We start from the raw sequence: 23,372 nt of genomic DNA, 5'->3' as shown, positions 1-23,372 counted from the left end.
TAGCTAGAAGGTTGTTAGGCTGTATAGATAGAGGTGTGACCAGCAGAAGAAAGGGGGTGTTGATGCCCCTGTATAAATCGTTGGTGAGGCCCCACCTAGAGTATTGTGTTCAGTTTTGGAGGCCTTATCTTGCTAAGAATGTAAAAAGAATTGAAGCGGTGCAAAGAAAAGCTACGAGAATGGTATGGGATTTGCGTTACAAGACGTATGAGGAGAGACTTGCTGAACTGAACATGTATACTCTGGAGGAAAGGAGAAACATGTTGGATTATTTGTAGTAAATAATTAGCAGATTTTAGTACACACAGCTTCAGCTTTAGAAATGTTAATTTCTTTCTTCATCTCTCTCTCATTCACCCCTGAATAATTCACTGCTGAGTCACTTTAAAGTTGAAGTAACAAAACATCTGTTTACTCACAGTTTGTAGTTAGATTATAATCAGACAGGCTTATATATACATATTACTATACATTTGTATTATCAGCTCCTTCCATGTGCTTAGATGGTAATGGATGCTCACACCACCATAGATCCTCTCAGGTTAGGAGAGATCATGAGCTCCATGTGCTCCATGTGCTGCATGTGCAGTGTCTGCTGCATCTGCTGTGTCTATCCCCCACAGGAAGTTGCATAGCTGTGTGACCTCTCTAAGTAATTCACATCAGAGGTCACAGAGTAATCACAGAGAAATAATAGGTGACAGGCAATGCATGTAAAATACAATTACATTCCAACAAACCCCTTCTCATGCATAACTGTCATGCAATTATTTATTCATACAAAGTCCAAGCTTTATACGCAGATTCACAAAATGTTCTCTGGGTAACGGTTTGGTCATGATGTCAGCTGTCATCTCACTGGTGTGACAATAGTGTAGACTGATGACCCCTTCTTTCGCCAACTCTCGCACGTTGTGGTATTTCGTTGCGATGTGCTTGGTGCGTGACTGAACCTTGTCATTCTGTGACAGTCGGATGCAGCTCTGATTATCTTCCATTAACTGGATTGGTCTCTTTTCAGCTATTCCGAAATCCAGCAACAGTTTTTCAATCCACATCAGTTCTCTGCACGCTTCCGATACGGCCACGTATTCAGCTTCTGTAGAAGACAAACTCACAATACTTTGTTTATGACTGGCCCATGAAATGTGTACATTTCCATACATAAACACATATCCACTTGTGGATTTATAATCAGAATGATCCCCTGCCCAATCTGAATCACAGTAACATATTAGTTTTGGATTACTATTGGCTGAAACCTTTAATTTACAATCAATGGTACCCTTTAAATACCTTACCATCCTTTTAACTGCAGTCCAATCTGATTTGGTAGGTGAGCTGACCCTTCTGCTCAAAATTCCTACTGCATTTGCTATATCAGCCCTGTATGTGGTAGCTAGATATAAAAGCTTACCTATGGCTGATCTATATTGGATGTTATCTGGTAAAGGTTCTCTTACTGTTTCATCCTTCAGAAAATCAGTGATCATGGGAGTGCTTACAACTTGGGCATCTTGCATACCTAAACTTTCAATAAGCTCATTTATTTTCTGCTTCTGGCTTAGAAGATAAGAACCATCATTTTGTTTCTCAATTTCTATACCAAGATAGTATGACACATTACCAAGTTCTTTTATCTCAACATTGAGGTTTAAACACTTTACAATGTCCTTGTACTCTTGCTCACTTTTGCTTGCAATGAGCAGATCATCAACAAAAGCTAAAATGTATGCATATTGTCCATTTGTGCACCTAGTGTACAAACATTTATCTGCTTCACCTTGCTTAAATCCTAAATTTGTCAATATTTCATGCAATTTTTCATTCCAAAATTTTGCACTTTGCTTTAATCCATAAAGACCTTTGTTTAATTTACACACTAGCTGTCTTTGTTTTGTATTTATGAAACCTGTTGGCTGTTCCATGTACAAGTCTTCAGTTATATCTCCGTGAAGAAATGCTGTTTTCACATCAATGTGTTTGACTTGCATGCCTTTTGAGACTGCAATGCTCAGAAGTGTTCTTATTGTCGTGTGTTTCACTACAGGTGCAAACACTTCATCAAAATCTTCTCCATATTTTTGAAGATATCCCTTTGCCACTAGTCTGGCTTTATACCTTTCCACTTTTCCTTGTGCATTCCTTTTTAACTTGAATACCCATTTGCATCCTATAGCTTTCTTGCCAGGAGGTAATTTTGTAAGAATCCAAGTATTATTTTTATCCAATGCATCAATTTCTTCTTGTGCAGCTTTATGCCATTCAGCAGCTTCTTCTGCTGGCATTTTCTCAATCTCATCCCATGTTAAGGGCTCTTGAGCTTCTGCTGACTTTGTTAGGTAAGACAGTCTTGGGGGTGGAACACCTTTGTTTTCCCTGGATGAGCGTCTGACTACAGGTTGGTCTGACCTTTCCGCATCCTCAAAATCTGAGAGTACTTCTCCAATTGATTCCCCTTCTCCAACTGTACTGTCTTCTTCAATAATCCTTTCTGTGTCTGCTTCCTCTGCCTGTTCCTCGTTAGATACAGATGAGTTGCTTTCAGACATCTGCCTTGGTATGGCATTTATATACACTGGCATGTCTATTATGGTTCTAGTTTCATATTCTGGATGATAAGGCTCATCTGGGATAATCCAGCCTTTATCAACCCTTTTGTTTTCATCAAAATATGTAACATGTCTTATGCCAACAATTCCAGTTTTCAGATTCAAAATTCTATATCCTTTGTGTCCTGGAGCATAGCCAACTAAAATGCCCCTTTCTGTTGTGGAATCCAGCTTATGCCTTCTTTGCTTTGGTACATGAGCATATGCTGTACTTCCAAATGTTCTTATGTGTGACAGGTTTGGCTTCCTACCATGCCATGTCTCATGTGGTGTGCGCTCAGCGCCTTTAGTTGGCATTCTGTTTTGTAGGTACACTGCTGTGAGAATTGCTTCCCCCCATAGTCTTTTAGGGAGATTGCTATCTGACAGCATACATCTGGTCATTTCCACAATTGACCTAAATTTTCTCTCTGCAACAGAATTTTGCTCTGGTGTATAAGCTACTGTTGTGATATGTTGAATGCCTTCTTGTTCTAGAAATGTGCGCATGCTTTGTGAAGTGAACTCACCACCATTGTCGGTCTGAAGAACCTTTGGTTTTCTTTCAAATTTATTGCTCACCATGGCTACGTATTTCTTCAGCATGTCTGTGACTTGACTTTTCTCTTTCAGCAAATAGGCCACACAATATCTAGAGAAATCATCCAAGAATATCAGCACAAATCTGTTATTTCCCAATGATGGGATATTAAACGGTCCACATAAGTCACTGTGTATTAAGTCCAGTACTTTATTACTCCTATTTCCTGTGTATGCAGGAAATGAGGGTCTCACACCCTTTTGAGTGACACAGTCTATGCATTTCTCCATTTTACCAGCATCTGCACTTATCTGAATGCCGGTGGCCAGTTGCTTACTGTAAAGATCCTGGATCACCTTAGAATCACGATGTCCCAGGCGGCGGTGCCAGATTTCCAGACTACATTTACCATCATTCTTCCTTACTTGCGCCATATGTGAGGCTTCACCTGAAATGTTCAGCTTATAAACATCATTATGCATAAAAGCTTCAGCATACACTTCATCATTTTTAGAGATTGTGCACTTACTGTTTTCAAAATGAATCACAAATCCCTTCTTATCTAATGTAGATACACTAAGCATATTGCAAACTGCTTGGGGAATATACAAGACATCACTTACAGGAATCTCTTTAACTTCATTAGACACTTTGCATTTTAAGAATCCAATACCTTTTGCTTGGATCTTAGCAGTCCCTGCGTTTGCAGTTTTAAGAATACCTTCCTCTGGACACATTTCCTGAAAGAAATTCTTACAATTGGTTAAATGGCATGTGCTCCCCGAATCCAAAATCCAAGTACTTTCATTTGAATTATTATTTACCATAGTCAAAGATTTTTCTGCCATTAGAAAGCCCTTGTGTTTATCTTTGTCCTTCATACATTTCCTGGTTTGAAAATTCTTTAGTTCCATTGGCTTAGGTGAGCTAGAGGGAGTGTTTTGTGTTTCCTTACACCATTTAGATACATGTCCCTCCTTTCCACATGAGTAGCAAATCAGCTTGCCCTTGGGTGGAGTTTTCCCATAGCTCCGCCTTCCTCTGTTCTTTGCCAAGAAATTTGTTTCATTTCTCTCTGACTTGCTTTGAGAACACATCTCCTCAGAATAATTTATTATGCATTCCTGCCTTAGTTTTGATGTTGCCTGTTCAAAAGATTGCCCTTCAATGGCCTCATTTACAGACCTAAAAACATCAAACTTCTTTGATAGTGAGGTAAAAAGAAATGCTCTTTTCAATGCATCACACATGGGAATTCCAGAAAGTTCTAACTTTTGAAATGAAGACATAAGATGCATAATGTGATCATTACATTTACTTTTATCCCTTAATTTGGTTTCATTCAACTCTGCCAACCAAATTGGTTGCTGCTTTGCATATGTAGTTGCATACATAGTTCTCAGTTTATATAAAATGTCCTTTGGTGTATCTTTTCCCTCCACTAATATGGCTTGTTTCTCTGAGAGAGCTTCCAAAAGCATGCACTTCACATAATAGTTTGCATTGTCCCATTCAGCCATATTTTCAGCTGTTCTGTCTTGGTCTAAGCATATATTTAATCTTTTTGCTCGAAGGAGACATATGAATCTTAATTCCCACTGCCGATAATTAAACTCAGTTAATCTAGGCACCTTGAGAGAATAGAAAAATGGTGAATTTCTTCCCTCAGCCATTTTCTTAGCCTTCTGTCTGCTGTGTGGGGGGAGAGAGAGACAGACTGAATCTTTCCTTTAAAACTTAAGAGAAAAATGTGGCCTTTTTTTCTGCCTGGTAATATTTCTCTTCTTTTTCAATTCCTGAGCCCTGGGCCCATAACCCTTTTGTTGGATTATTTGTAGTAAATAATTAGCAGATTTTAGTACACACAGCTTCAGCTTTAGAAATGTTAATTTCTTTCTTCATCTCTCTCTCATTCACCCCTGAATAATTCACTGCTGAGTCACTTTAAAGTTGAAGTAACAAAACATCTGTTTACTCACAGTTTGTAGTTAGATTATAATCAGACAGGCTTATATATACATATTACTATACATTTGTATTATCAGCTCCTTCCATGTGCTTAGATGGTAATGGATGCTCACACCACCATAGATCCTCTCAGGTTAGGAGAGATCATGAGCTCCATGTGCTCCATGTGCTGCATGTGCAGTGTCTGCTGCATCTGCTGTGTCTATCCCCCACAGGAAGTTGCATAGCTGTGTGACCTCTCTAAGTAATTCACATCAGAGGTCACAGAGTAATCACAGAGAAATAATAGGTGACAGGCAATGCATGTAAAATACAATTACATTCCAACAAAACAAGGGTGATATGATACAGACGTTCAAATATTTGAAAGGTATTAATCCGCAAACGAACCTTTTCCGGAGATGCGAAGGTGGTAGAACGAGAGGACATGAAATGAGATTGAAGGGGGGCAGACTCAAGAAAAATGTCAGGAAGTATTTTTTCATGGAGAGAGTAGTGGATGCTTGGAATGCCCCCCCCCCCCCCCCCCCGGGAGGTGGTGGAAATGAAAACGGTAATGGAATTCAAACATGCATGGGATAAACATAAAGGAATCCTGTTCAGAAGGAATGTGGGAGGCGGGGATAGTGCTGGGCAGACTTATACGGTCTGTGCCCTGAAAAGGACAGGTACAAATCAAGGTAAGGTATACACAAAAAGTAGCACAAATGAGTTTATCTTGTTGGGCAGACTGGATGGACCATGCAGGTCTTTTTCTGCCGTCATCTACTATGTTACTATGTTAGATATCACAGTTCTCTATTAAAGGACTTTAAAAATTGGCTTAAAGGTTCAAGATAATATTTATTTGATATACTGCAATATCATACCCAATATCAAAGTGGTTTACAATTAAATACCACAAAAGGCAGTGGAAAAAGAGACCAACTTCAAGTGATCAAACAGAATGCCAGGAAAAGATGCTCCAAAACACAAACTTTATTCAGATCCTACATGGTCCTTGTTTCGGCTTTTAAAAAAGCCTTCCTCAGGGGTCGATCAGTGAGTGCACAGTAGTATACTGATTGACAGTGGAGCATATAAATTGATGTCTCTGAATACAGGGAAGTATATTGTCTTGCACCAACAGGTTCGAATTACAATTAAATACATTAGAAAAAAAGAAGATTAAAAAAGGAGAAGAATGAAACAAAAGGAGGCCTAGGTTAAAATCATAAACACACAATCATAAATACACAAAAACATTTGACACAAAACAAAAGAATGCCAGTAACCACAGATCTAAAGTAACAGTGGTAAAAATCAGCCCCAAAATGCTTGCCCAAAATAAATTGTTTTCCATCCATTTTTAAACTGCACCAGTGATATTTCTAGAAGAATATGATTCCAAAGCACTGGGGCCGTTACACTGATATAAGAATTCCTGGTGTGATCAAGCTATAACTCAATGTGAGAGGGAATGACTATTTTGTTGTGGTGTACCTTTCCCAACGCACCTTCAGAGTATTTTCTAATGGCTCTTCTTCCACCCCCATCCCGCTCTCTGTTGGGGTTCCTCAAGGATCTGTCCTTGGACCGCTTCTTTTCTCGATCTACACCTCTTCCCTGGGCTCGCTGATCTCATCACATGGTTTCCAGTACCATCTCTATGCTGATGACACCCAGCTTTATCTCTCCACTCCCGACATCACAGTCGAAACCCAGGCCAAAGTTTCGGCCTGCCTCTCAGACATCGCTGTCTGGATGTCCAACCGGCATCTGAAACTGAACATGGCAAAGACTGAGCTCCTTGTCTTTCCACCCAAACCCTCTTCTCCTCTTCCCCCACTTTCCGTCTCTGTTGACAACACCCTCATCCTCCCCGTCTCTTCAGCCCGCAATCTCAGAGTCATCTTCGACTCCTCCCTCTCCTTCTCTGCCCATATCCAGCAGACAGCTAAGACCTGTCGCTTCTTCCTCTATAATATTAGCAAAATTCGCCCATTCCTCTCTGAACAGACCACCCGAATCCTCGTCCACTCGCTCGTTACCTCTCGTCTTGACTATTGCAACCTTCTTCTCGCTGGCCTCCCGCTTAGCCATCTATCCCCCCTTCAATCTGTCCAAAATTCCGCCGCACGTCTTATCTACTGTGTGAACCGATACTCTCATATCACCCCTCTCCTCAAGTCGCTTCACTGGCTCCCGATCCGCTACCGTATACAGTTCAAGCTTCTCCTATTGACCTTCAAGGGCACTCAATCTGCAGCCCCCCATTACCTCCTCTCCCCGTATGTTCCCTCCCGTAACCTCCGCTCTCAGGACAAATCACTCCTATCCGTACCCTTCTCTACCACCGCTAACTCCAGACTCCGCCCCTTCTGCCTCGCATCACCTTATGCCTGGAACAGACTTCCCGAGCCCATACGCCATGCGCCCTCCCTGCCTATCTTCAAGTCCTTACTCAAAGCCCATCTCTTCTCCCTTGCTTTTGGCGCCTAACCACCTTCCCCATTCATCATACCTACACTGACTACAGAGTTTGAAACCTCTAGATTGTAAGCTACCTACACTGACTACATAAGTTGTAAGTTACCTACACTGACTACATAGTTTGTAACCTTTAGATTGTAAGCTCTCTTGAGCAGGGACTATCCTTCCCCATGTTAAACTTGTACAGCGCTGCGTAACCCTGGCAGCGCTATAGAAATGCTAAGTAGTAGTAGTAGTGGTGATCATAATGTCCTAATAGAAGTGTAATGTATGAGCATAGCAAACAAAAATTATGGTAATTTGCAATTTTTACAAACCTTGAATGATAACTTGAGAGGGAAAAGTTGGAAAACCAACCATACTTAAGCACAATGTCAGGAAGGATTCCATTGACCTTGAGATACAGGACAGACAGTTGTTTGACATAAGATAATGGTTCAAACTGTTCGTGGTGTCCAGACAAATGATCTAAATCAGTGTGATTCCTGGAACAACATTCACTAATGGTCTTTGGCATCCTAAACAAGGTTACACTGGTTCATTTTTGTCCTTCATTTTCCTCCTTGTCCTCAGCTATCTGCTTTCTCAATAAACATAAAACTACCATAATATTACGGGGTTCATATTTGAAACAGAAAAAAGTCCAAAAAATGGCATAACAGGTAGGTAAACGTATTTCTTGTAGAAAAATGTCTAAAGCGTATGATCAAACCAATACATAAATAATGTCCAAATCCGCTAAACAAGACATTCCCAGAGAAGGTGTTTTGTGGGTGTGGCATGGAAGGTGTTACAAGATGAAGGTTTATTGCTGATAACAGCAAAATGAATTCCTGGGGGCAGAAAGAAAAATGCCCGGAATTAGAACTGCTTTAAAAGCATCTAGGGTAAGGCTAAATCTGTCTTTAGACCCATTTGTGAGTGGAAAGGTGGAAGTGGTCATTTGTGAGAAAGTAGAGAGTTGCTGAGTGCTTTGTTACCTTTGTGTGTTTGCCCCAGTCTTAACCTTTTTCTCCTTATATTTCCTGACTTTCTTCCTCTCTAGCTCACCTCCTCAAGTCCTTGTCCTCACCTGCTAGCTCCCCCCTGCCACACCCATCCCTTCCTCTGCATTTCACCCCTTCCCAAAACCTCACTGTCCCCAAACCCCCACACCTCCCATTCTATATCCCTACATGCTTGTCTTCTATCTCTCTTTGTTGCTCTGTTTGTCCACTCTCAGTTTGTCACTGTGCTCTGTGCTGCTGCTGTTTATGTGACTGCTGTGCGCCGTTTCTGGGAGAGTGAATGCTTTGTGCTGATGCTGTGTGTGTGAGGACTTTTTACTGGTGCCGGGAGAGTGAGTGCTTAGTGCTGCAGCCATATGTGTCTGGATTGTTTGTTGGTGGTGGGAAAGTGAGTGTTTTGGACAGCTGGTGTGTGTCTCATGATTGTGTGCTAGTGAGGGTACTGGTGCTGGGTCTCATGAGGTACAGTGGCAGGCAGGTCCTGGGCAGACTGTTCCAGGGTATGCTGTCCCTGTGCACACTGATCTGGGCCAGGCTGGTCCTCGGTAGGCTGTTCCAGTGTGGGCTGGTCCTAGGCAGGCTCTTCAGCAGCTGGAGGGTGCCTTGTGTGCGTAAAAGGTTTGTAGTTGAGATCAACACATCCTACATGGCTTGCATAGTGGTGCAACTGGCTCTCAGGAGGCAGGGACAATTGGGGTAGCTGTTGTTATCTGGGGGACATCTGAGGTGTAGCACCAACGAGATGACATAGCAGGGAATTGCAGAGGCAGTGATATAAAATATGCTTGTCCCCTGAGATGGTAGTCTGGCTCTGAGCATGCAGGATGGGTTCTGGGCCTGCTGAGGGCTCTGGGTGAGCAGGCACTGGCTAGGAGGTAGTATGACACTACACTGTTGCATGGATGGGGTCATTGTTACCATTTTTGTCAGGAATGTGGGGGTGTATGCATCCCCATGCTTATGTGTCCTACAGCTGGCTAGGAGATGGTGGGGACCCTGTCAGAGCTGCCGATCCTTCTGGCCACCTCTGTAGGGACCCTCAGGAGAATTGCAGTTTCCAGACATCAAGGTGGGAAACCTAGGTTTTGGGGCAGCTATCTGTGGAGTACTGATGCAAGCTGTTTTAGGGCCTTCACTGATGGTGGTGACTGCACATCACCCCATGACTCATGATCATGCTTTGGGGGTGCCAGGGGGAAAGGGAAGTGTACACATAGGTGGGAGTTTCCATAATGGGGGTTGTGGGCCCACTATAATGTGGAGATTTCAGGGGCCCCCCAACTTGGGCCTTGAGGGATATCACACAGGGCAGCATACTGACCTTTGGATCAGACAATGGTATATCCAATGAGTGTGGGTAAGGGGGTATGAGAGAACATCCATTTGTGGGGCAATTGATGCTGTGACGGTCCTCTGTGGTCAGTGTACTGTCCTTCTTGAATACTTTCTCAGATTTGTGTTTGGCCTAGGGTTAGGGCTGTGTACCCTGAATGCATGGGACATGGGTATTTGGGGTTACTGTTTTATTTCCCTTGCCATGGAGGTTGCAAAGTGCTAAGTAGCTGTGTGTGACATGCTGGGCACTTTTGAATTGGTCGCTGGAGGATGCTGTCCAAAAGGCTTCCTCTCCACCCATTCCTTTCCATGTTGGGGGTTGGCTGCAACACATTCTAGTAGATATGAGGGTTGTATGCACACTGTAATGAGGGTAGCTGCATACTCAGGCTCTGATTAGGGGCAGAGCTGTTATAAGGCTGCTATGTCTGTGGTACTTATATCAGGTCCTGAGGCGCTCCCTTATACGCTGGATTAGGGTGGAGGTCTTCACACCGGACATGCCTGTACTGGCACCAGAGCGACTCAAGGTCCCAGTATATCCCAAAGCATCTGCAAAACACAAGTTGGTGGACACAGGGTTCAGGTGATGGACCTCCTTGGTGTCACATACATTATTATTTTGGACAATGTGTTGTGCAATGCTTCTCACATAGCTTCTGACAGATGGCAACAGGCAGATTGGGGGGGGTGGGGGCTGAGTGGGTGAGTATGCATTACACAGGCACAGGTGCTGTGTGAGCTGAGGTGGCCTTAGGGACAGAGAGTAGCATGGTGGCCTTTCTGTGGAGCGTGTGCACTGTTGCTTGGAGGTGGGGATGGGCAGTGGGGTAAAGCAGGTGTGCCTTTGGGAGACTCAGAGGGGCATAATCGAAAGTGACGTCCTCGTTTCAAATTGGGCGTCCTCGCAAAATGTCCCATCCAGGGGTGGGTAAACCCGTATTTTCGAATCAAGATGGACGTCCATCTTTCGTTTCAATAATATGGTCAGGGATGCCAAAATCCTGAAATTTGGTTATCCTTAGAGATGGTCGTCCCTAGACTTGGTCGTTTCTGATTTTTGGCGATAATGGAAACCAAGGACGTCCATCTCAGAAACGACCAAATGCAAGCAATTTGGTCATGGGAGGAGCCAGCATTTGTAGTGCACTGGTCTCCATGACATGCCAGGACACCAACCGGGCATCCTAGTGGCCACTGCAGTGGACTTCATAAATTGCTCCCAGGTACATAGCTCCCTTACCTTGTGTGCTGAGCCCCCCAAAACCCACTACCCTCAACTGTACACCACCATAGCCCTTATGGGTGAAGGGGGCACCTAGATGTGGGTACAGTGGGTTTGTGGTGGGTTTTGGAGGGCTCGCTGTTATGGTGGTGTTTCACTATTTGTTTCCTAGCTTGGTTTCTGGCACAGAGAAATTTTGCTGCCTTCTCAGAGACATAGATATGCCCACTGAGGAATGTTCTTCCATGTGCAGAGCTATATATGCACGTTTTGCACGTGGAGGGAACGTCTTGATGTGAGGAACAGTACCACCATTGCACATTTTGTGTAGTGTGTTTTCGATTGGCAGAAACGTTTATCTCCAAATGTCTATCACATTTTCGGTACGTCCTCTTTCAAAAAGTTTATTTTTGTTTGTATTTTCAATTATCGGGAAATGTTTAGGTTTTTTTTTCTTTCTTTCATCTTCCATTATAGACTCTGGTTTTTTCATGCTTTCTGACACATGAGCGTCTGATGTCTGGATTTAAAAAACAGGGGCACCATATTCTTTTGGCACTGTGAGGATTCTACAGCCACGTAAGACTGTGAGAAGCAGGAGTATATTGAAGATATAGATTTTATATAAGATTTGAAAGTGAAATTAAGGTTTTAAAAGAATCCTGTTTTGTTTTGATAGTTTTTCATTCCACGAACTCTGAAGAAGGTCACAAAACCTTGGCTATGGTTGGCTGAGGAATAGAACAGCTGTAAAGATGATCAAGCAAAAAGTACTAGCTCATTTTTTCTTTGTTACCCCACGCTTTCCCGCTCATGGCAGGCTCTATGCAGAGGGCAATGGAGGGTTAAGTGACTTTTCCCAGAGTCACAAGGAGCTGCCTGTGCTGGGAATTGAACTCAGTTCCCCAGGACCAAAGTCCACCACCCTAACCACTAGGCCACTCCTCCACTAAATGCATCATTTAAAGATTTTGGGGAGGTTTTGTAAGCCAATGATGATGCTGTGGACTCCATGAAATGTTGGGCTTTGAGCCTTAAAAGGAGTCAGTTGAGGCTTTTTCCTTCCTTCTTAGATGATGCTAATTATATACAATAAAAATTAAAAAAAATCAATAATTTGAAACTTACTGTTATATACTTATTTGGAGAGGATTCTGATTAAGCTGTTAAACCTTTTTGTTTTGCCACTTGAACATCAAATTCCCCTCCACATAGGCCACCATTTGTTTTAGTTACATTTATCAACAATAGAAACTTAGGAATAAATAAAACTATAGCTTTCTCATAGAAAAGTACTTATATAATAGAAAGCCTTACAAAAATCATAAAGCTACATAAAAATTGACAACTTTTATTACATAATACAAATATATATATTTATTAATCAAGTATACATATTCCGTTCCCTCCAATCAATTTAAAACCAAATGTCCATTGCATGGAATACGTGCACTTTTTAATATGTGTTGATTAATATATATTTTTGAATGATAAAAGACAAAATTATAATATCTAGAAAAATTGTTCAAATCGAAAACTACAATCGAAGATTAAATCTGCGAATACTAAATTTTCCAAGAGAGATAGGGCTATCAGCTTTGGATGCCTTCAAAAAATATCTAATTGAAATATTGAAATATTCCTCAGAATCTTTGCCTCCAGTTAATAAAATATATTACATAAGAAATAAAAGTTTTCCTGAAGGTGTGTCTACAACTGGTAAACCTATAAATGAGGTGGGAAGAACAACCTTAAATTTATCCGAATTGCTGGAAGTGACATTATCAGAACATTCAGAAAGAATGACTTTAATGGTGCAGTTCGTATTTCTGCAAGATGTTGAAGCTATAAAAAGATTGTATTTTCGGAAAATGAATGATTTATTTTATGGTAAAACAGTACATATATTTCAGGACGTTACTAAACAAACACAAGAGATCAGGAAAAAGTTTTTGAGTATGAGAAAAGAGACCCAGGAACTTGGACCCTCTTTCTTTTTGAACTATCCAAGTAAATGTGTAGTGAAATAGGAAGGGTTAAAATATATATTTTTCCAGCTGGAACAGTTAAGAGTGTTCATTGATTCAAGGGAGGTATAAATGTCCACGCTCTAGCAATTGGTTCAAATTGAATATTATAGGATAGACATTGCGTGCGAAGCCTGTTCTTTGGTTATTTTTTCTTGTTGTATTCCCCATATTCTTTAATAATGCCCCCCTCTTTTGTGATATAAAAAAGACATTAATGTTTTCTTCTATAATGTATTCAAGGGATGATGTAAATCCACTGATTTTTTCTGTCTGATTTTCTGAAACAAGATTTCTTGTATATGTTATGTTATTGGAAATTAATTAAAAAAAGGTCAATTTTTATGTAGCTTTTTGATTCTTATAAGGCTTTCTATTGTTAAATTAATGAGTTACATTGATGACAGATGTCACATACATCTTAAATTTTTGTTACTGTATATTCTAGGTTTAAAAATTATGTATATGGTTCGAGGAATGTAGCTATTCACCATTATTCTTAATCATTTTACAACAATGGCTAATGCAAAAAGGTGCAGAAAACACCTCAAGATAAAGAATCACATTGATTTAGTTAGTGATGCCTGTATTTTACTACTTATTAGCACACAAAGCAAACAGTGAAAACTTGCACCTTTTCAAGTGTCATTCCATTTTTGCATCTCCAAAATGTCAAGTTTAAATTAACCATATTGACTTGCAAGAACAAAAATATCGATCCCCCTGCAGCACTGGCTAGGTGCCTAACTATAACACAAGTCCGAAGTGAGACTGAAAGGTGGAAATCAAATTAAGAAACCCCTCCACCCTATCCAAAGTTAAATGTACTATATATTGCCAGGTCTAGAAATACCACACTTTCTAACCATTTGACACATGTTAGGGTAAAACAGCTTGTAACTAATTGTGTGATAATAAAAACAGATCTCCCAGCATTTTTATGTAAATGTATCTATTCACCCAACTTCTGACAGAACTGTTATGAGGTTATAACAGCTTCAGCAAGTTCAAGAAATTGTGGGAACCGCATTGCTTGACTGTGCTGTGATTTCTTTAAATCTCTATTTCAAATACTCAGGGACTCCTGCATTCAAATGCAGACTCCTGCAGAAATTATTGTTTACAACTAAGAAAAGTGCTCTGTTGGTTGTATATATCTACTCCTTGTACAATGATAGATACCCAAAACCCACTTCTCCTCTTCCTCCGCTCTCGATCTCAGTTGATAACACCCTCATCCTCCCCATCTCATCCGCCCGCAACCTCGGAGTCATCTTCGACTCCTCCCTCTCCTTCTCGCGCATATCCAGCAGACAGCCAAGACCTGTCGCTTTTTCCTCTTTAACATCAGCAAAATTCGCCCTTTCCTCTCTGAGCACACCATCCGAACTCTCATCCACGCTCTCATCACCTCTCGCCTTGACTACTGCAACCTACTCCTCACTGGCCTCCCACTTAACCATCTATCCCCCCTTCAATCCATTCAGAACTCTGCTGCACGTCTTATATTCTGCCTGAACCGATATACTCACATCACCCCTCTCCTCAGGTCACTTCACTGGCTTCCGATCAGATACCGCATACAGTTCAAGCTTCTGCTTCTTACCTACAAATGCACTCAGTCTGCAGCCCCTCATTACCTCTCCACCCTCATCTCCCCTTACGTTCCCGCCCAAAACCTCAGCTCACAAGACAAATCCCTCCTCTCAGTACCCTTCTCCACCACCGCCAACTCCAGGCTCCGCCCATTCTGCCTCGCCTCTCCCTATGCTTGGAATAAACTTCCTGAGCCCTTACACCAAGCCCCCTCCCTACCCTTACTTGAAATCTAGACTGCCCCAATTTGACTACCCCTACTTCATTGACTGTACATTTGTCCTTTAGATTGTAAGCTCTTTGAGCAGGGACTGTCCTTCTATGTTAAATTGTACAGCGCTGTGTAACCCTAATAGTGCTTTATAAATGTCAAATAGTAGTAGTAATAGTAGTAGATAGGTAGATAGATATGAAAGAATAGCAAATTCTACCCATAAGTTCACACTTAACAATGACAGTGAACCTTTTATCAAACAATATATAGTAGAATACAAGGCATCTTACAGAGAAAAAAAGATGCATATACTGTACACCATTTTGTACAGGAGGATGTTTATATTTATGTTTATTAAAAACTTGTTATGCTGGCAAATACCAACATAGAAGGAGCGAAGCAGTTTATAATAAAGCAAATGGAGGTGGTTGAGATGAAAACGGTAAAGGAATTCAAACATGCGTGGGATAAACATAAAGGAATCCTGTTCAGAAGGAATGGATCCTCAGGAGCTTAGCCGAGATTGGATGGCAGAGCCGGTGGTGGGAGGCGGGGCTGGTGGTTGGGAGGCGGGGCTAGTGCTGGGCAGACTTCTACGGTCTGTGCCCTGAAAAAGACAGATACAAATCAAGGTAAGGTATACACAAAAAGTAGCACATATGAGTTATATTGTTGGGCAGACTGGATGGACCGTGCAGGTCTTTTTCTGCCATCATCTACTATGTTACTATGTAAAAGTAGAAAGGAATGCCAGAGTCAAATAGGATAGAAAACAAACACTAACCCAGGTTTGGTCCAACAAAAAATAAATAAATAAACATACAGGTTTATATCACAAAAATTCCCAACAACTGGTTTCTCTTGAAGTACTTTTATCTATTGTGGCCTGAGGTTATCTGAGATAGTACTTTCTTTGGGTAGAAAGCTCTAGGGGATGATTGCAAAAAAGAAAGATTAAAGAATACAGTTATAGTGCTTCATTACTGTATTAAATACCAGAGTCAGATTGTCCGTCACCTGCATTCACAAATTTTGAATCCATGTTTACACAGCAGTGGAATGTTCTAAGGAGGGGATTACTAACAGTTTAATGCCATTTGCACCTATCATTTGTCCTGTCTGCAGTAATATTCAGTTTGTGCTGTACTTCGATCTCTAGTTTTGCAGTTCAGTATATATGTGGATAATATTATGTTGTTTATTTCTGCAGATGGTGGTATCTCTTTTGCTATTCATAAGGTTAAAGATGCAAGTTTGGATGGCTGTTTATCATTACATCATTTGTGTTTGAATTTGGAAAGAACTAAAATCATGATTGTGAATAGGGATGACATGCTCATTTCCCCACAAGATGTAGAACTGAATAGCCATCTAACTAAGATTAGTAGGAGATTCAGTATTTGGGTATCCAGTTGGATTCAACTTTGTCCTTTCAGCTGCATTAAGAAGCAGTGGTGAAATCTGCATTTTTTTAAAGTTGCAGTTGCTGCAGCATTTATTCCCATAATTGGAAATGGGTGATTTTAGAATTGTATTATAGCAATTGGTGATAGCATCCTTGGATTATTGTAATATATTTTTATCTGGACTTGCCTGTGGTATTGCTAAGTAGATAAGTACATAAGCATTGCCATAATGGGACAGGTCAAAGGACCATCAAGTCCAGTACCCAGTTTCCAACAGTGGCAAATCCAGGTAACAAGTACCCGGTGATCCCAAAATCATTACGGGAAGGGAAAGGGAAATGGGACTTGATATACTGCCTTTCTGAGGTTTTTGCAACTACATTCAAAGCAGTTTACACAAATTCAGGTACTTATTTTGTACCAGGGGCAATGGAGGGTTAAGTGACTTGCCCAGAGTCACAAGGAGCTACAGTAGGAACTCAGTTCCCCAGGATCAAAGTCCACTGCACTAACCACTAGGCTGGTCCTCCACTAGCAACATTCCATGTAGAAGCCTGCCCTTGCAGATCAGCAATGCGGCCGCGCAGGCTTCTGTTTCTGTGAATCTGACATCCTGCACGTACGTGCAGGACGTCAGACTCACAGAAACAGAAGCCTGCGCAGCAGCTTTGCTGATCTGCAAGTGCAGGCTTCTACATGGAATGTTGCTAGTGGAATAGCAACATTCTATGTAGAATCTCAAATAGTAGTAACAGAATCTCAATAGTAGCAACATTCCATGTAGAATCTCATATAGGGAAAGGGAACTGGGACTTGATATACTGCCTTTCTGAGGTTTTTGCAACTACATTCAAAGCAGTTTACATATATTCAGGTACTTATTTTTGTACCAGGGGTAATGGAGCATTACAGACTGTACTGAATATTTCTGTTCATTTGGTTACCGGTACTAGGCAGTATGAACACAGTGTGCTTTATTTAAATAGTCTTTGCTGGTGACCGATTGAATTTGTGCCTGATTTAAAGTATTTTGGCTTAAAAAAAAAAAAACCCTGTCACCATTTAGAACTACTGCAGGGGACTTCCACTCAGATAGAACCATCTTCCTTAGAGCCTTATGATGAGGTAAGGCTATGAAGGGTCTATGTAAGGATCTAGTGAAGCTTGAAGAATGGTATGAAAACTGGCAACTAAGATTTAATGCTAAGAAATGCAGAATCATGTACTTGGGTTACACCAAAAACCAAGGGAACGGAACAATATAGGAAGTAAAGTGCTTCTATGTATGAAAGAAGAGCGGGACTTGGGGGTCATTGTGTCTGATGACCAGCAGGAAAAAAAAAGGTGATTTGCCCTTATAAGTCTCTGGTGAGGCCCCATTTAGAGTACCGTGTGCAGTTATGGAGACCACACCTACAGAAAGATATAAACAGGATGGAGTCGATCCAAAGGGCGGCTACAAAACTGGTAAACTGTCTCTGTCAAAAAACATATAGGGACAGGCTTATGAACCTCAACATGTATGTACTGGAAGAGAGGCAGAAGAGGGGGGATATGATAGAGACGTTTAAATACCTCAGTGGCATTAATGTACAAGAGATGAGCCAGATTAAGGAAATTCTGGAATGAGGGGGCATAAGGATGACGTTAAGATTAAATAGGCTTAGGAGGAATCTATGAAAATACTCTTTCATGGAAAGAGTGGTGGATGCGTGGAATTGCCTCCCGGTGGAGGTCGTGGAGACAAAGACTGTGTCAGAGTTTAAGAAAGCGTGGAACTGGCAAATGGGATCTCTTAGGAAAAGGAGGAGTTAGTGGTAACTGAGGATGGGCAGACTGTATGGGCCATTTGACCCTTATCTGCTATCATGTTTCTATGAAAACTCATGAAAAGCATAATTTACTTGTGTAATTGTGTGCCCTGCCAAGATTCCACTCATGTGTAAGCCCAGCTACAAACCACACTCTGTAGCATTTAGGCACCTTTTTATAGAACAGTGCTTGGCTGGAATTTTGTCATCTTTATGCACATGTGCACACTTACTGTACATGCCTATATGCCATTATTCTGTTCACTTACACGCACATCTGGCACCTAAATGCTAGGTCCTGCTTTATAGAATTACCCTCTAAGTGCATCTGCATTAAACGCCAGTAACTTATCATGTGAAAAGTGTATTGTCTATTTGCTAACTGCATGGGCAAATGTTGGAGACACCCCTGAAAGTTAGCCCAGAGGCTTTGCAGTTATGATGTAATAATTTGGCCAATTACAGCAGAATAACTGCAGAACCTTAGTATACTTTAGGGGAAGGCACTACAGAGTAGCTGAATATATACATAAAATTATACAGATAAATATTTATATAAATCTTAGAATTAGCCACTCAAAATATCCAGAGTACCTGAATGTAACTCACCTTCAGCTACTACTGAAAAAGGTGTGAGCAAAATCTAAATAAATAAATATCTCCCAATAACACTCCCTCCCGAGTGTTTCCTGGATTAAAGGAAGGGTCCCCTGACAGATGCCCTCACCAGGGCCAGCTCTGTGGTTCCCCTCCCCCCAACACACACACACACTTTTTCAAATTTCTGGCGCCAGCTCTGCCATTCCCCTCTCCCAACACAAACATAAACACACACACACTTTATTAATCATATTTCTGGCACCCTGATGCCTGAACCCAAGGAAAAAGGATATTAAAAGGTAGATTCCCTTCCCTTCCCTCGGGAACTACTGTAAGTAAAATCTGAGTGAATTCAGCTCTGTAAAATCTCTCACTGCTCTCCCTCATCACTAATCTCTGACCCCTTTGACAGCCTCCCACAACTAACTGTACGCCTCTGACACCTCTGTCAGAGGTGATCTACTCACTCTGACAGACATCACACAACACCCTCCCTGAGGCACAGAAACGCCCACTGATATTTCCTTTCTCAGAAAACTCCTTCTCTTCTTCACAACCTTAGTTGCCATGCAGAAGACAAATCAATACATTTACTCAGTGGTGTAGCTAGGTGGAGCCACGGGGGCCTGGGCTCCCCCCGAATTTTATCCGGGCCCATGTTTTTGCTGGTGGGGGTCCCCAACCCCTTCCAGCTGGTCTTCTTCAGCGCCGGTCTCTGGTGCACCGCGTTCCCTGCCCTGTGCTCTTTCTTCGTCAGTTTCACTTAAAGGCACGTGCACAGGACGTCAGGAGGAAGAAAGAACAGGGCAGCGAACGTGGTGCACCGCAGTCTGGCACTGAAGAAGGCTTCGACTGGTGAGGGTTGGGGACCCCCACCAGCAAAGGTATTTGCTGCTGTGGGGTGTGGCGGGCGGAGCGGCGAGGAGGTGGGGGTATGGAGAGACGAGGTGGTGGTTGGAGGCGGCAGACTAAACTGTGCCTCCCCCACCTCGGGCTCTGGCCCCCTCCCACCGCAAGATCTGGCTACGCCCTGATTTACTAACAGTCTGCTCTGTCTCACAACATGACATCATCAAGTACTGAGAAGAAAATCACACAGGTCAAAATGCCAGCTTCACTAACACACAAACTACACTCTATCAAACCCAATTTAATCATGGATTACATACCTCTCATATAATTCAAATATCACATTTAAAGGTATATCAATACATACATACATTATTTCAGGAATCATATCACAATGTCTGTTGCATTTATTATCTGTGCCTTTTCAGGTTAGATTTCAAACCGACAGATAGGAATGAAATTTTGCATTATAGCACTTGCCATAGTCAGGCTCTTAAAGACAATCTTCCTTTTAGTCGGTTCCTTAAAGTTAAGAAGTTGTGTTCAGATGATCAAGATTGCAGGAATCAAACAGAAATGATGGCCAAAAGATTTGCACGAAGAGGATATCCCTTAAGACATATTAAAGAAAGTATGACAAGAGCAGCATGGCAGCAGAGAAATGACCTTCTTCAGACTTGAAAAAGTAAAAATAGTGATAATAAAGTTGTCTGTACCCTATATTATGATCATTTATCATCAGATATCATTAATATATTAAGGAAATATAGGCCATTGATCCAAAATATTCCGGGTTTTTTTCAAATAGGGAGTTGCTAATAGCTTTTAAAAGGAACAAAAATTTGAAGGATTTTTTAGCACCATCTAAGGATTTAGGGTACTGTTTACTAAGGTGCGTTAGCATTTTTAACATGCCTACAATTAGTGCACATGCTAACTGTGTAGGCGCCTATAGGGATATTGTAGGCACGTAGACAGTTAATGCGTGTACATGGTTAACGTGTGTTTAAAATGCTAACACGCCTATAATGTGGCTTAGTAAACAGGGCCCTTATTGTGGGGACACTACTCATGATTACAATGTTCAGTTTGTTCTGTGAATCTGAAAGCAAATTTTTTGAGAATCCAGGAACAGAAATTTCAGTTAAAGCAATATTCTAATTGTAATACTTCAAAAGTGATTTATGCAGTGTTATGCCCATGTATATATACAGTATATATATATATATATATATATATATAGGTAAAACAATAAGAAAAGCATTGGATAAACTACTAGTGGAACACGTGTGAAATGAAACATAAATTTGAGCAATTAAGGATTATAGTATTATTAAAAATCAATTTACATTGGAGAGGAGGAAATGTTACTGTTATTACAGGCTGAACAAAAATTTATTTTTAAGTTTAAAACAGTTAAACCCTTTGGTTTGAACCGAGAGAGATTACTCAGTTGTTTAATGATACTTCTTTTTATAGATATGCTTTAATGGTATGCAGTTTTGAATATAATCTCATTATGCTTGGTCTCAATTAGTGCCCTGTATTCAGTTCTTTGAAGCTTTTTTTGTTCCCATCAGTTTCTACATGATATGGTAGAAACCCTGTAACAGTACAATGTATAGGGATCTGATCTGTTGACTTTTAATGTTCTTTTTGTAGTTTTTATTTATTATTTTTAAGTAGTTTTCATACAATCACAATATTGTTAGTTTTTTACATGGTTCTCTTTTTCTGTGAGAAAACTGGTAAGAGGAGTGCTCTGGGTGGGCACAGGGAGCCCAGTTTGAGAGCAGGAGCAGGGAAGCCTGCAAAATCAGAGGATGCAGCCCGGTGAGGTGCAGTTCTGAGAGAGAGGACAGACAGGAGGATCTGATCCTGGAGGAGATTGCTGGTGACCAACCCTATCAGCACAGACTCGGATTATATAGACCAAAGGAAAGGGCAATGGACTGGAGGAGTTGTATATTTGTACACAATTTTGGATTGCTATAAGGAATCATTTAAATAGTGGATAAGACTTTACCAAATAGTCTTGGCTGGACAAAAAACCCTCTTAAACCAAATGCTGACTGTACATAAACAGTTTGAAGTTTGGATTTACTGCCATTGCAGAGTTCAATAAAGTTTTGCACAAAAGTTAATTCCTTGGTGTGGCGAGTATTTCTTAGGTGTAAGAGGGAGCAAAGGGCTTACTTTCAGACTGTTAAAGGATAATACAAATAAAGCCCAGCTTAACATCCTTCCGGGTCCAAACTCGAATCAGAAGGACTGTGTGAGGTTTAGAGAGTAAGTGGCCTGGGCCAGTCAGAGAACTGAGATGGTCGGTGAAACCCAGGTTACATATATTTAGGTACAATAGATATATTTCTGTTTCTGGGGTCCTCACATTAAGAACATAAGAACAAAAGAGCAGCCATACTGGGTCAGACCAATGGCCCATCTAGCCCAGTCTCCTGTTTTCCAAACAGTGGTCAGTACCTGGCAGAAACCCAAATAAAAAGAAAAGAGTTAAAGTATTATTTGAACCTGAGTTCCTTGGTTTAAAGTTCACCACCCTAAACACTAGGCTACTCTTCAGACTTACTTCTTGCTTTGCTAAGAATGCCTATATACCTGAAGCAGTCATAGATCCTGGTATCCCCTTTCAGTTTCACTTACAGGGGAGAAGGAGGGGGAAAGGGGAACATCAAAGATTGGGGATTAAAAAGATAGCATGCCTTAATCCCTCCAGTGGTCAGCTGCTCTTTCAGCTCACCTTTTTGTACCTTGGACGTGACTGAAACAGGTCTAATTTAGGACGTCCTTCTTTTTAGACTTGGGCATTTTGAGAAGTCCATGTAAACTCTGACCCAGTGTGCACTCTGGAGCTTGAGAGCTTATCTGGTACAGAATATTTTATTTTATTTTTAGGGTGTGGGCCGGGACTGGAGAAAGGCCAAAGAGACTGAATAAGGCTACGCTCCACACACTTACAGTCACTCAGTTCTCAAAAATAAAAGCAGACCACACAGTTGATGTGCAATTCTCAATTGCTCCTGCCCAGTCTGGTGCCATCTTCAAAATGATGCCCCTAGCAGTGGCCCCCTCTAAATGTCATTATTCTAAGCATTTACATATGTGAGTGGTATATAAATATTAGCTCCTCTTTTATAGAATTACCTCTTAATGTGCCACTGACGTTGTTCATCCTTTATTTCCAATTTTGACTTTAAAGTTCTGATGCTCATAATTAGGAAACTTCCCTGCAACAGGGTGCCAACTGCAAAGACAGTTGGCAGGTCAGTGAGAACATCTCACGGTTGAGGAACCACTTCTCATACCCTCAAATTAAATTCAAATGAAAATCAGAAAATGGTAAGCAGTATGAATTGAAGGAGCATGAGGTCCTTGCTGAACTAGTTGCAGTGTCTTTGAACACCTAGATTGGATAAAATCATAAACAGTGCATCTTTTCTAGCAAAAAAGGTGCCGGTACTCAAATGCTAGGCCACCCTTCAAGGGTGGGGTGATCACTGAGGGATCCACCCCACAATAGCCAGGCCCCCTGCAACCAGTCACAGAACCTATGACAAGGCAGAATTGGTGTGTAGAGCCTGAGCTCTTTCATTAAAATTTGGGGTCCTTGGGTCAATTTTAGCAGATAATGGAAAAGGTGCCGGTACTCAGTACCCCCAAGTACCCCCCAAAAAAAGCCCTGATCATAAATATTTGTGAAAGAAGTGGCGTG

General features: G+C 41.3%; 1 long non-coding RNA gene across 1 annotated transcript; it reads right to left on the bottom strand.

Moving 5' to 3' along the window:
* Positions 1-4,303: 4,303 nt before the first annotated feature.
* On the bottom strand, positions 4,304-22,310 carry LOC115474183. The gene is made up of 3 exons (XR_003942823.1): positions 22,230-22,310; positions 6,677-6,686; positions 4,304-4,317 (listed from the first exon to the last, which is right to left on the bottom strand). It is a non-coding gene; the product is annotated as an uncharacterized LOC115474183 (long non-coding RNA).
* Between the last annotated feature and the right edge of the window lie 1,062 nt (positions 22,311-23,372).

The sequence above is a fragment of the Microcaecilia unicolor genome, chromosome 7, assembly GCF_901765095.1.
Source record: "Microcaecilia unicolor chromosome 7, aMicUni1.1, whole genome shotgun sequence".
Taxonomy (NCBI): Eukaryota; Metazoa; Chordata; class Amphibia; order Gymnophiona; family Siphonopidae; genus Microcaecilia; species Microcaecilia unicolor.
This window is presented reverse-complemented; position numbering and strand designations above follow the sequence as displayed.